The following is a 13,234-nucleotide window of genomic DNA, read 5'->3' on the forward strand; positions in this document are numbered from 1 at the left end:
TTACAATCAAAGAGAAGGCAGAACAGAAAGTCTATATAAAGACTTCAACACAGGAAGTAGTTCTCTTTCGGAGAGGTAGGACCACCGCAGGAGGAAGGGTAAGGTTTTAGCTCTTAGCTCTGACCTCTTGGCTTTCTTCTTCGCATTGGTTCTGTGTTTCTTATTTAATAAGACGGTTGGTTACATCTACACTGTTCCTCAAGGATTTTGTTAATACTTCAAAAGATAATTTGTACATTTATTTTCATTGATTATTTGATTGATTGATTGTATGTTGGGGAGAGGTGGGAGGCACATGTCAAGGCACAGGTCCAGTGGAGGTCAGAGGACAACTTGCAGAAATCAGTCCTTTCCTTTTGTCATGTGGATTCCAAAGATCAAACTCAGGTCATCAGACTGGCAGCAAGTGCTTGCACCCTCTGACTCATCTTGTTAGCCCTATGATTACTTTTTATGTTGACATTTGAAAGCTTTATTCTAGTCCCAATCCAGCCGATACAGTTTTAGAATTAACATAATATAAAACAACTACATTTGGAAATAATTTTATTCATTCAAAAAACCCTTAGCTACTTTTATGGGATGTTAAGGTTGATGTTAGTTATAATTGTACCAAAGTATTTTTCCTAACCATATAGGACTCATACTCTACTATCCTGTAAAAATTTCAAAAGCAGCATATTATAAGAAACTCACCACTTTCAAGTCAAGCTTCAGCCATTCTAGTTATCTTGATTCACTAATACAGCTATGGGGATATATATCTTCACTTTCAGAAATTGTTATTTTGAATAGTGAGATTATAAATTTGAGTATAATTACAGAGTTCAGCTTTCTCTGAAAATTTTTATGTTCACTCCTAAATTGCTTCCCTCACATTTTTCTTGTTTGATTACTGATGTCACTATTTATTTCAGTTAAGTTACTCATTATTTTAAATATCCACTCAGATTAATTTCTCAAATATTCTAAGAATGTTTCTACATGCTGACAGTATATTGGTGAACAAAGCACTTGAAACAGCAACATTCAAACAACTTGATGCTTGTAAATAATCACAAATGTCATAGACCTTTGGAAAGTATCTTTCAAATGTACTCTTTCTGCCTTTTAAAATAATAACTTTTGAGATTAACTTATGAATACAATATAAATAACTTATAAAGATAAACCTTTAAAGAATATAGCTCAACAACTGGTTAGGAACAGGGTTCGAAAACCATCAGAATGATTAATTATAATGTACATTCATTATATCAGAAGGTAAACCTGTGTCCATTACTAATAACTTCTCATACTTCCCTTTCTCAGCTCCTGGCAAATGCTAGTATTCTTTCTATTTCCACCAATGTGCCTACTCTAGATGTTCCATACAATTGGAATCATATAACACCCAGTGACTTGTTTTTGTCTTCTTTTATTTAATGAGTTTTCAAGTTGATCTATGTTGTAACCCATATGAGGAATTCCCTCCTTGGAATTGAATAATGTTCTTCTGTTGTGCACATAAATCATGGTTTTTTCATGCACTCATTCACTGACATGTGATTGGATTGTTTCTCCCTTTAGTCCTTTAAATTTTGTGTATCGGTTTCTGTGTAGTCATATGATTTTCTTTCTTTTTTTAAATGTTTATTTCCAAAAACACTGTTTTTTTTTTTTTTTTTTTTTTAGATTGATTTATTATGCATGCAGTGTTCTGCCTACATGTATCCGTGTAGGCCAGAAGAGGCACCAGATCTCATTACAGATGGTTGTGAACCACCATGTGGTTGTTGGGAATTGAACTCAGGACCTCTGGAAGAGGAGCCACTGCTCTTAAACTCTGAGCCATCTCTCCAGCCCCAAAAGCACACTTTTTCAACAAATGAACAAAGTCCATGGATTGAAGCTGGAACCTCTCCCACTCCTCCTGCCATTGAACTGGTTAGGACTTGTTTGGATTTGTTGTTGCCAGACACACAGGCCAGTGACATCACAGATTTGGTAAACTAATGCAACATTTAGTATCTCTCTGCTAGAGCACCAAGCTGAACGTCAATCTCTGCTTCTAGAGAATCCTGGATTTAGGATTTTCAACTGTAACTACTTCAACTTCTATTTCTGCAGGTTTGAAATCAATGGACAGAACAGTAGACAGACATGTAATTGCAGTTTCAACTGTTTGTTCAAATGTCCAATCAAATTTCCTCTTCACTTTTTCTTTTTCTTCAAGGAAGCTGATTAACTCTATTTGTTTAACTCCTGCTGTGGTGACTTTAATGCCACAGTAGTAGCCTGCAGGGTCACACTTGTACAATTGAGGGCCTTGTTCTTCAACTATACCAATTAAAATCATACAACAACCAAGGCGGCCTCATTTCAGCATTCTGTGTGTAGACTTGAGAACGATCAGCAATTCTCTTACATAGTATGTCCACAGGAATCTCAAAGCCATATTTGTATTTCCATTTAGCTGCCTCATAGCATGCCCTCTGTACCTGGGGTCTGCTGTCAGCAGTCAACCCAGTCACAACAGGGCCAATGTTTTCAGTTATCTTGAACAAGTGATTCAGTGTGCTGGTATCCAATAACGCATTGGGTATTTTTTTCTGTATGACAATTACTGCACAGTCATTTTCCTCTGACAGCTACAGATGTTAGTCCACCCTTATTAATAGCCTTACAAGTATATTCCACTTAGTAGAGTCAGCTCTCTGGAGAGAAAATAGTAATGTGGCAGTCAAAACCAGCACTGGAACCATGGGACATGGCCTCCCCACTGTTTCAAGCACAGTCTTGGCCATATGTTTTTCAATTCCTATCAACATCTTCTCTTTGTTGTAGACCCAGCGGTGATACTACTGGGTCAGATAGTTAAGTCTCTCCTTCCCATTTTAAGGAAATGCTAATTTGTTTTCCAGACACCTATACCACTTTGAACCCATCAACAATTTACCAGGGTCATAATGTTTCCATATCATCACTGAAACTTCCTTTCCAGTTTTATAATCATTCAAATGGCCATGAAGAGGTATCATATTATGCTTTTAAATTGTAATACTTTAATGATGGATGATGTTAAACATCTTTCCATGTGTTTGTTGGTTTTTTGCATGTTGCCTTCAGCAAATTGTCTATTCAGACCCTTTATACATTTTATGGCTTTATCACTGGGTGTGTTAAATTGTAATAACTCATTATATAGTCTGGATATAAGGTCTCTTATGAGATAAGTTATTTGCAAATATTTCCATGTATTCTGTGTTATCATTTTATTCTGCTGTGTCCTTGGAAATAAATTAAGATGAAGATTATAACATTTTAATTTATCTATATTTAACTCTATTATCAATAAATTTGCTGCTATTTGTAGAAATCATTGCTAATCTAAGTAATAACTTTTACAACATTCTGTTGTAAAAGTTTAATAGTTTAATAGATTTTGGTCTGTGATCTAATATTTAGTGAAAGCAGGATTAAACATCATCATTTCACAAATGAATGTTGTTATTTACTAATCCAAAAGGCGTCTTTCTCCTTTCAATTGTCTTTACACTCTAGTGAAAGCCAATATACCATAAATGTAGGGTTTTATTTCTTGCCTTTCACTTCAATCATTTATAGATAGAAGTCATCATGTGCATCTAATGCCAGTATCTCATTGTTTTGTGTACTATAACTTATAGATTAAGTTTTTTTTTTTTTTTTTTTTTTTTTTTTGGTTTTTCGAGACAGGGTTTCTCTGTGTAGCTTTGCGCCTTTCCTGGAACTCGCTTTGGAGACCAGGCTGGCCTCGAACTCACAGAGATCCGCCTGGCTCTGCCTCCCGAGTGCTGGGATTAAAGGCGTGCGCCACCACCGCCCGGCTAGATTAAGTTTTAAAATTTAGAATTTTTCACCTTTTAAGAAGCATAGTGTCTAGTCACTATTTTTCAAGACTGTTTTGGTTTTGCTCTGGATACTTTATGCTGTATGTTTTCTGGGTCACCCCATCAATTCTGATAAAGGCAACTCAGCTGGGAATCTGTTAAGATTTATGCCAAATCTGAATCTGCTGTGTTAGTAGCAAGCATTCTGCTTCTTGATTTTGTTTCCTCAGCCAATTCTGGGGTTAGCTTATCATCAGATCAGGTATGGTTTGCATGAATTTCCCCTAAATGTCCACATGTTGAAGGTTTTTCTCTAGAAGTGGCAGTATTGAAGGGTGCACAGGGCCTAGTAGGAGATCCTTAGATCACTGGGCATGTGTCCCTGCAATTGAAGGTAGGATACAGCTCAGACCCTTCTCCTAGGCTTGTACTGTGAGCAGTTTGCTCTGATAGGTGCTTTCTACCATTGCCATCTGATATCATAATAAGCATCTCTAAGAATGGATCTTGTCTTTGACCACAACCTATAAAACTGTCAGCTTAATAATTTTTCTTCATAAATTTATTGGCATAAAACTTTTGGTATAGTAATATGAAGCTGAGAAGTACAATATCCCAACCTAGATGCCCCTTAAAACAGTCCTACTGGCTTTCTACTGCACTCTGGATACATTTCACACTTCCTCTCAAACTTGGTCTTCAGTCTTCTGGGCATCTACTCTCCTCTTTTACCTATCTTAAAAGCACCTAACTGCCTCAGTGGTTTCTTTATGGTCCTCACCAGGCCATGCATATTTCCTCTATCAGATCTACTGCCTTTTCCTTTGCCTCAACTGAAATCCTTTTCTCCGAAACCTTCACAAGCCTAATTGTTATCATTGCTATAGTTTTGATGTGGCTATCCTCCAGAGGCTTGGGCCACTGCCCAGCACTGTACAGCACACAGCACTTTCCATTAAGACCTGGGGCCCAGAGAGAACAACGTAGGAACTTAACAATCTGTGACCTCATTGGGGATATTAGAACTCCATTGCCTCCCCTCTCTCTTGCCCTTTCTTCTTCTCACTCGCTCTCCTTCTCTCCTTCTCTCCCTCCCTCCTTCTTGGCCAGTGGGAGGGGAAGACTTTTCTACTTGCTATCCAACACCGATTCCTCCAAAGGCATAGCCCCAACTAAACATTTTATTCTTTTTTTTTTTTTTTTTTTTTTTTTTTTGGTTTTTCGAGACAGGGTTTCTCTGTGTAGCTTTGCGCCTTTCCTGGAACTCACTTGGTAGTCCAGGCTGGCCTCGAACTCACAGAGATCCGCCTGGCTCTGCCTCCCGAGTGCTGGGATTAAAGGCGTGCGCCACCACCGCCCGGCTAACATTTTATTCTTTTAAGTTGACTATCACAGGGATTTTATCACAGCAACAGAAAGCTAACAGGATCATTCAAGTCTCAGTTCCAGTTTTGTGCTCATGATGCTTTGCTACATTTATCACACAATTGAGTGTTGAAAAGAATCCCACAACTTTGACTCTCTAGTTGCTTTGTTTATATTATCATATTTTATTTTCTTTGAGGTAATTACAATCTGCTAAAACATTGGTTGCTTATTTCTTTTGTTGTCTAGCTTCTCACCTAGAATATAGACTCTAGCATCTGTGCATCTTGCAGAAATCCTGGCACATAGCTTATATTTAGTAAATACACTAAATGTTTCTGCATGGATTACTACCTGTTACATATGATTTTAATTCTAGTAGCAGAGGTAAGCAAAATGAAAGTATCAGGCAGAATTAATCAGTACCAGTGTATTAGGCTGGTAAGCTAATCATTTTTCCACCTATGATCTAGTGTAGTATTCTAGAACAACGTTATAGATAAGTCTAATGTACACTCATAGTCTACAAAAGAAGAATCTATGCTTTAAGATGGTAGCAACTCATTGGCCAGGTGACAGAACCAATACACAGCACCATGAAGCCTGACTCCAAGGGTTGCACCCATGGGACTTCATGGATACCCTGTTATAGAATAAATTTGTCTTTGAGGGTTGTTGTTTTATATATAACTTAAGCCATATATGGCTTCTGTACTTAAAAAAACCCTTTTCTTAAGGCTCTATACATAGAACGTAAAAAGGAAATGCATGGTGTAATAACTTGGTAGGTAGTCTTGCCTATCTCTCCAAGGGATTTATTTCTGTTCTCTTTGAGCACACTGGATGGGAATGAGACAACCAAGTTATCATCAATGATGTGATTCTTTTAGATTTAAATACCAAAATAGAATATACTAGTTTTATTTATTCAAATTAATGAATTTCTCTGGTGAGAGAAAATGGCTTTTTTGGTGGGGTTTATTTTGCCATATATTTTAACACCAATTCTAACATTTCTGGAAAACAATTAAAACTTTAAGAAAAAAATATGAAATATAAAAGAAAAAACAAATAGAAAATCCATTGGTTAAAAACATTAAAATTAATTTCAATGTCTGATACCAATAAAATATTCTTATATATTTTAAGAATAGAGTTTAGTGAATAAAGAAAAATTACAAGTATTGATGAATACATTATTACATTTAAGTATAAAATTAGGAGAAATTATTTAAATATAAAATAATATGTATGTCACCTGCAGTAAATCCAAAGAAATAATAAAGTATGTAGAACAGAGAATTTATTATAACTATATACAACCTCCATAATGTGCTATGTTTGCTAAACATGTAACGACTTTTCAGCTTTGCTCTTCAAAGATAACCTGGGCATGGGAGAGCGGTGGAGTAACCGCCTTCTATTTTATCATGACGTGTGTTTGAAGCTTGTTGTCCACGTCTCTGGGCATGGGACAGTGATGGAGTAACCTGCCTTCTATTTTTCCATGACTATTTAATGTGTGTTCGAAGCATGCTGTCCGAATCTTTACAGGGGAGATGGGGTGTGACTAGTGAGACTGGGCTGACTCACAAGAATGGAAACTGAGATCCCTTTGCCAACTCTCTCTCCCAGGGTTCGGTGCTTGGTGAGCATCAGTAACCATATTTTAGGGGCTAAGGTGACATCGAGTATTCCCTACATCACAATTTTAAGTGCAGTCAAGAAAAACACATTGATAATCTATGGCATATTACTTTAAATTCAATTACATATTTACCTAGATTGGAATTAAATTAACATTTAAAGAAATGTCTAAAGACATACTGATGTAGACTTAATATATATCCCTATGGAGAAAATGAAAATAGAAAACAAGAAAGTTGTTAAAGTACTCCTTTTCCTAGTCCATCTTTCATCCTCATGCTTTAACTCAGAATGGCTGGTGTCATGCTTTACGTACAACATCTTCTGTGCACAAAAGTGCTGATAAAGCGGCATTACAGAACCCGGGTTTTCTTCCAGCTTCTCCCATTTCCTCTGTGACTTTGATGCTGATGGCTCTTTGATCTGATCATAAGGTCCAGCAGAAAGTGTTCAGACTACAGTATCGGAAATCCCAGTCGTCAAATGGCCCTTCAAGTAGTCCTTTAAGTAAAATCTTAAAAGGATGATGTCACTCAGCCTTGCCACCAGCAGTCACAGAGAAATCTGCATGTGCATAGGAAAAGATATGGTGGCCAACCCTGTGGCCATTTTTCATCATTTGAAAGATGCATCCCAATTTTAGCCGTGTTAAAATGTGAAAAGTGTGATTTTTCAAATTGTTGGGATATGACTTAAAACAACAGAGGTGTCAAGAGGAAGACATGAGAGATAGATGGGGATGATATACTTCATGTGGAGAGGAACAGATGGGGTGTCCAGCTCACTGCTTATCCCTTGCATTCCTCTTTTAGTAGCAGAGAATAGAGTCACCATACTTCATAGGACTTCCCACGTGACACCATCTTCAGAAAGCAGTTTCCTGCTTTTCATCTACTACACTAAGTGAAAGGCTAGTCATTTATTTTATTAATAACCCACAGAAAACACAGTGCTCTTCTGGTTCAAGAGAATAGCAACTACAGAGCTTACCTTTCAATGGGGGAAGCTCGGATATTAAATAAGTAAAAAAAATTAATTATGAGGCGAAATCCTAAGCATTACACTGTGTGGTGCTATGGACAACAACAGTGAACTGAGTGGGTGTGTTCTAGGAATGTGGGCAGGGAAATCCTCTTCACAGGTAATAGTTATTGCCTGGAGGTACAAGAGGATGTGTGAATGAGTGAGGTGAAAGAACACCTGTAAAATGCTATCTCAGAGGATTTGTCACTTACCATTACACAGGTCAGAGGAGACCAATTTATTTCTGCAACAGAAATCCTTCCTATACTGCAACTCAGAATTTAAGGAGAAATATTGTGTATTCCTCTCTCTTAGAAAAGCTTCTAATTTTTTTTATCTGTTTGTGAAATGGTTAAGATAACAGAAGTCCACAAGACAGAGAGATCCTTCCCTTTGATAAATGCATGGTTGGCTTGTACTCAAAATTCAAACCAAATATAATTCAGGGTTCATTTCTCAGTTCTAGTATGCCAGAATTTTTATCAGAAAACCATAAATATTATCCTACTGTTTTTAAATATTCTCTGCATTGTATTACTTTTCACAATTTAGTCAAGCTTTATTTAGATGTTCACCTTAATCAGGACAATTAATTGTTAAAAGGTAGAAATACTAAAATTATGTCTTCTTTATAAATCTAATTTTTATTTTAAACTTTTATACATTCTTTCCTATCCCCTAACTCCTCTCTACTTCCCTACCATCCAACTTCACTTTTCTCCCTGTCTCTTTCAAACTAAACAAAAACAGGCTTCATATTCAGCAAAACCTAAACTCCGAAGAACACATGGTGACAGTTTCACGTAAATACCACTAGATGGCAGCATAATGAAATTGGACGAAAGTTCCTGGCCAGAGAATTAACCTCTTTAAGGAACATACTAGTGGGAAATGATGCTATAATTACTTTTTTGCTGCTGTTTTAATATATTTTAATTGAAATAGTTACATAACTTTCCTCTCTCCATACCTCTCAGCTAACCTCTGCTAAACACCTCTCATGTCCCCATCTACCCCTCAAGTTGATTTTTTTTTTTTTTTGGTTATCATGCACACACACACACACACACACACACACACACACAACTTACGGAGTCTATTTCTGATTTTTGTCTGTATATGGTTTCAGGGGTGACCCCTTGGCATTGGACAATCAGTAAGGGTGGTCATCTCTGGGAGAGACTAATTCTTCTTCTCCTTGCAGTCACTACTGAAAAGAATTATAGGTAACTAATGATTGCTTTGTAACATACAAACACATACCAGTAGATTTTTTTGGTTTTGTGTTACAAATAAAAGTTTGAAAAAATATTTTAAGATATTACAAATAATAAGATTATATTCATAGCCGGGCGGTGGTGGCGCACGCCTTTAATCCCAGCACTCAGGAGGCAGAGCCAGGCGGATCTCTGTGAGTTCGAGGCCAGCCTGGGCTACCAAGTGAGTCCCAGGAAAGGCACAAAGCTACACAGAGAAACCCTGTCTCGAAAAAAAAACCAAAAAAAAAAAAGATTATATTCATAATAATATAGCATTTATTAACCAACATCTTTTTGTTTTTATACTAAGCAGAGAGACTAGGCTAAAAAGCAGAAATTAAATGTGGTCTCTATTATGGGCTCAGTTGTGTCTTCCAAATTCATATGTTGAAGTACTGAGACTGTGTAGCTCTAACTCTGCCTGTGTTTGGAGGTAGGGACTATTAAGAGCTAGTCAGTTTCAATGGTATCATTTGAGTGTGCTCTATTCCTCTATGCTTCCTGTTCCTATAGGAAGAAGCAGTCTGTGTGCAGCCATACACAAAGGCTCGACTGTGAAGGCCAAAAAAGGCCAACATCCCTGAGCACAAGGAAGATGCCTCAGAAGAGGTAAACTCACCAATCTCAGGATCCAGGCCTCCAGAGCTGAATAACTCATTTCTGCTGCATACCACACCCAATAGCATTTTGTCATAGCAACCTGAGCAAACTAACACTGTCTCTGGGCTATAATTGCTGTGCTCAAATGTAAACAAAACAAGAAAATAGACAAGTATTTGTTGTAACATAATGTGACAAATCATGTAATAGATGGGAATTCAAGGTGTGAAGGGATATCAGTGGCAGAAGGGATGCAGCACTTCAGATACTGGTGGGAGACCATATCGAGTATTTGATGTGAATATCAACAGTGAATAGGGATTTTCTGTGCAGGGGCATCAGAATGAGAATAAATATTACTTATGTAAAAGAATATGTAACTAGAGATGAATAAGCTAAATAATACTGTTGTTGAAAAGCCATGTCTTGCTCCTGATTTTAGTGGAATAGCTTTGTTTCTCTCCATTTAATTTGATGTTGGCTGTCAGCTTGCTGTATATTGTTTTTATTATGTTTAGGCATATTCCTTGTATCCCTGATCTCTCCAAAACCTTTATCATGAATGGATGTTAAATTTTGTTAAAGGCCCTTTCAGCATCTAATGAGATGATCATGTGATTTCTTTCACTTTGTTTATATGGTGGATTACATTGACAGATCTTCATGAGTTGAACCATCCCTGCATCTCTGGGATGAAGTCTACTTGAACATGTAAATTTATGCTAAATTTTCAGTGTTTTCAACATCCACATTTCTTTCTAACGTATACAAACCGGGGCCATTGGAGACTACTGGTTCCACACTGGTACTCATGAGGTCTGCGAACAGTACACTTAGGAAACAGTCTCTTCCTCTTCATGCATTTGGAAGGGGCAGAGGACAGGCTGAAATATGCTGGACTAAACTACTGGGCAAAATAATTAGTCTGGGTTCTGGGCAAGCTCTAGCAGTAAGTAGCATTTTAGTTCCTATCTTTCATTTTAATGCTCTAAACTCTCCATGATTTTATATGTGGCTGAAAACCGCCATGACTTCACATAGACCCAGCTACTCCTTTTTGGGTTTCTTTTTTTTTTTTTTTTAATCTTTTTTTTTTTTGGTTTTTCGAGACAGGGTTTCTCTGTGTAGCTTTGCGCCTTTCCTGGAACTCACTCGGTAGCCCAGGCTGGCCTCGAACTCACAGAGATCCGCCTGGCTCTGCCTCCTGAGTGCTGGGATTAAAGGCGTGCGCCACCACCGCCCGGCGCTTTTTGGTTTTCTAAGACTAAGAAGAAATCAGTAGAATCCTAAACATTGAATATTGCTGTTAAGCATTGCCTGTCATACTGGGAGAAGCTTGATAAAGTGTGTGTGCTACTTTCCTTCTTGGTTACTCAAGACCATGGCCATCTTCTTTTGGACAAAACCACAAAAAAAGCCAATGAGAGCCAATACCTTGTTTCCAAATCCTAGGGGCTATGTGATATTGGTTAGCAATTTATTAAATACTTACACTTTCTTGCACCTCTTACTATGTGTCAAAACTATTTCTAATGATGTTACACAGGAATGGTAATATAGCCATTTTTGTCTGAGTAATGAAGAGCATGAGCAGGTTCTATGCAGGAGGTAAACTTTTCTCCAAAGAGCATTTGACAAGCACTTATCATTTGGAGTTATGATGCAGACCGTTGAGGAAAGAGAAACAGAGGAAACGTTGACATGGAGCACAGGAGACTACAGACATGGACCACAAACTCAGAGATGTTGTCATCCTACATTCTTTTTTGAGGAATGTTGGTTGATTTGAAAAGAATTTGCAATCAGATATTACAAGTGCTTGATTACAAGAATGTGTCAGTATTTCCACTTGGAAGCATTTTATACAGCAGATTTTTAAAAGTAATTATACTAAAGTATTTTAAATAACATACATTTATGTAGATATAGATTTTTCTAGTATGGACATAGTGGTTTTGATAAATCTGCACTTTATTTTCTTCATGAAAGCTTGGATTAAAGCACCTATTAGCCTCTGGATTCTGTTACGTTTCCAAACATGTGAAGTAGGGCAGATAATGGATGTGATACCTAAAGTGGCACATAAATAATGAAGAGTCCCAGAGGAGATAACAATTACATTTTACTCCATTCTCTACAACCTTTAAAAACACTTGTCTTTGGTATTGTGTATTGGTATTCATTGTCCCATATTAATTTTTAAACATTTTATGCAACTTGATTTGCACTTTAAAAATTATTTAAAAACATAATCCTTCACTTTATGTGTATTAAAATAAATGCTTTAAAAACTGAACAAAGTATTTCTATTGTATCATGTTGCATTTTTTCCTTTGACATAAAACCATGCATTTATATTTTTACTTTCAAATACTTTCTGTAATATTTGCATAAAATAGCACTTGACTTTAAATTTATCAATTTAAATTTGCCTCTGTTGAACTTTACTTTTTCATAGAACAGCTTTCCCCCACATTTTCACATAAATCATATATATTAGGGTGGATTCTTTCAATATTCAGCTTGAATATAAGCAGTGGACCATACTGCAGGAATGCATGAAACAGATAGTTCATGTATCTACTATGAGATGCTATGGAGTATCCTAAGCTGTTATAAGAATTGAAGCTTCGTATAAATCTTGGAACACTTTGTTTTATGAAGGGAAATCTTGAGTTTACTACTCTATGCTTAAATCTTGAAGCTGCCAGGAATCATTTCTCTGGAAAACTATCTGTGAGGTGCCTCAAGCAAGTGTAAGGATTTATGCTGAGTAGTACAAATGGTAGGGAACTAACTCACAGTCTGATAATAAGCCTTCGAGTGAGACACAGACGAGCTGAGACGTCAGTGAGAGTGTGGTTTCAAGGGGTGCTTTACTCAAAGCAAATTTAAACATGCCTTGAGGCATAAAACTATACTTACACCTAGTAGGTGCATATAGACACTACTTTAGGGTCCATCTCACAACCACAGACTAAAGGAGTTCTCAAATTGTTAGCCAGACCTAACAGCTTTTCTAGAGATTTTACACTTAGCAGTTGAGTCAAAGAGATGTGATCTAGGCTCAGCACAAGGATTTGCAGGAGCCCATGTCTAGAATAAATTGTTTCAGGGTAAGAAAAATTTTCTGTCTCATACCTCTAGTTTCACTCTACAACTACATGCATCATCTGTGGGAAAATGGGTTTCCTCTAGTCATCTTTACATAAGAAAAAAAGTACTTGAACTTGGTTTTCATTGCTCTCATTATGTACAAAATGTAATGTTCATTGGGTAAGAATGTACTCTGGGGTCTTGAGTCTTTGGATGAGCATTTAGATACTTTCTGGAATCTTAGATTCTTGTCAAGCCATAGCTCTTAGTAAAAAGAATGTTCTCTACAATGAAATGTACATATTAGGGAAGTTTGAAAGCACCGTTTCTATTGGTACTTTTAAAAAACCCTATAAACCATCAGCACAGTCATTTAGTACAAAGAGAAACACT

The 13,234-nt window shown here is 36.9% G+C and overlaps 1 protein-coding gene and 1 pseudogene across 10 annotated transcripts in view; both read right to left on the reverse strand.

The window, feature by feature from the left end:
* Nucleotides 1-13,234, reverse strand: part of Magi2 (membrane associated guanylate kinase, WW and PDZ domain containing 2) — a 1,438,220-nt gene that overhangs the window by 1,256,552 nt on the left and 168,434 nt on the right. The gene's annotated exons all lie outside the window — the stretch shown is intronic.
* LOC128098737 (proteasome subunit alpha type-6-like) lies at nt 1,196-3,624 on the reverse strand (annotated as a pseudogene).

Source organism: Peromyscus californicus, unplaced genomic scaffold (genome assembly GCF_007827085.1).
Source record: "Peromyscus californicus insignis strain IS unplaced genomic scaffold, ASM782708v3 Scaffold_6__1_contigs__length_162567912, whole genome shotgun sequence".
Lineage (NCBI taxonomy): Eukaryota > Metazoa > Chordata > Mammalia > Rodentia > Cricetidae > Peromyscus > Peromyscus californicus.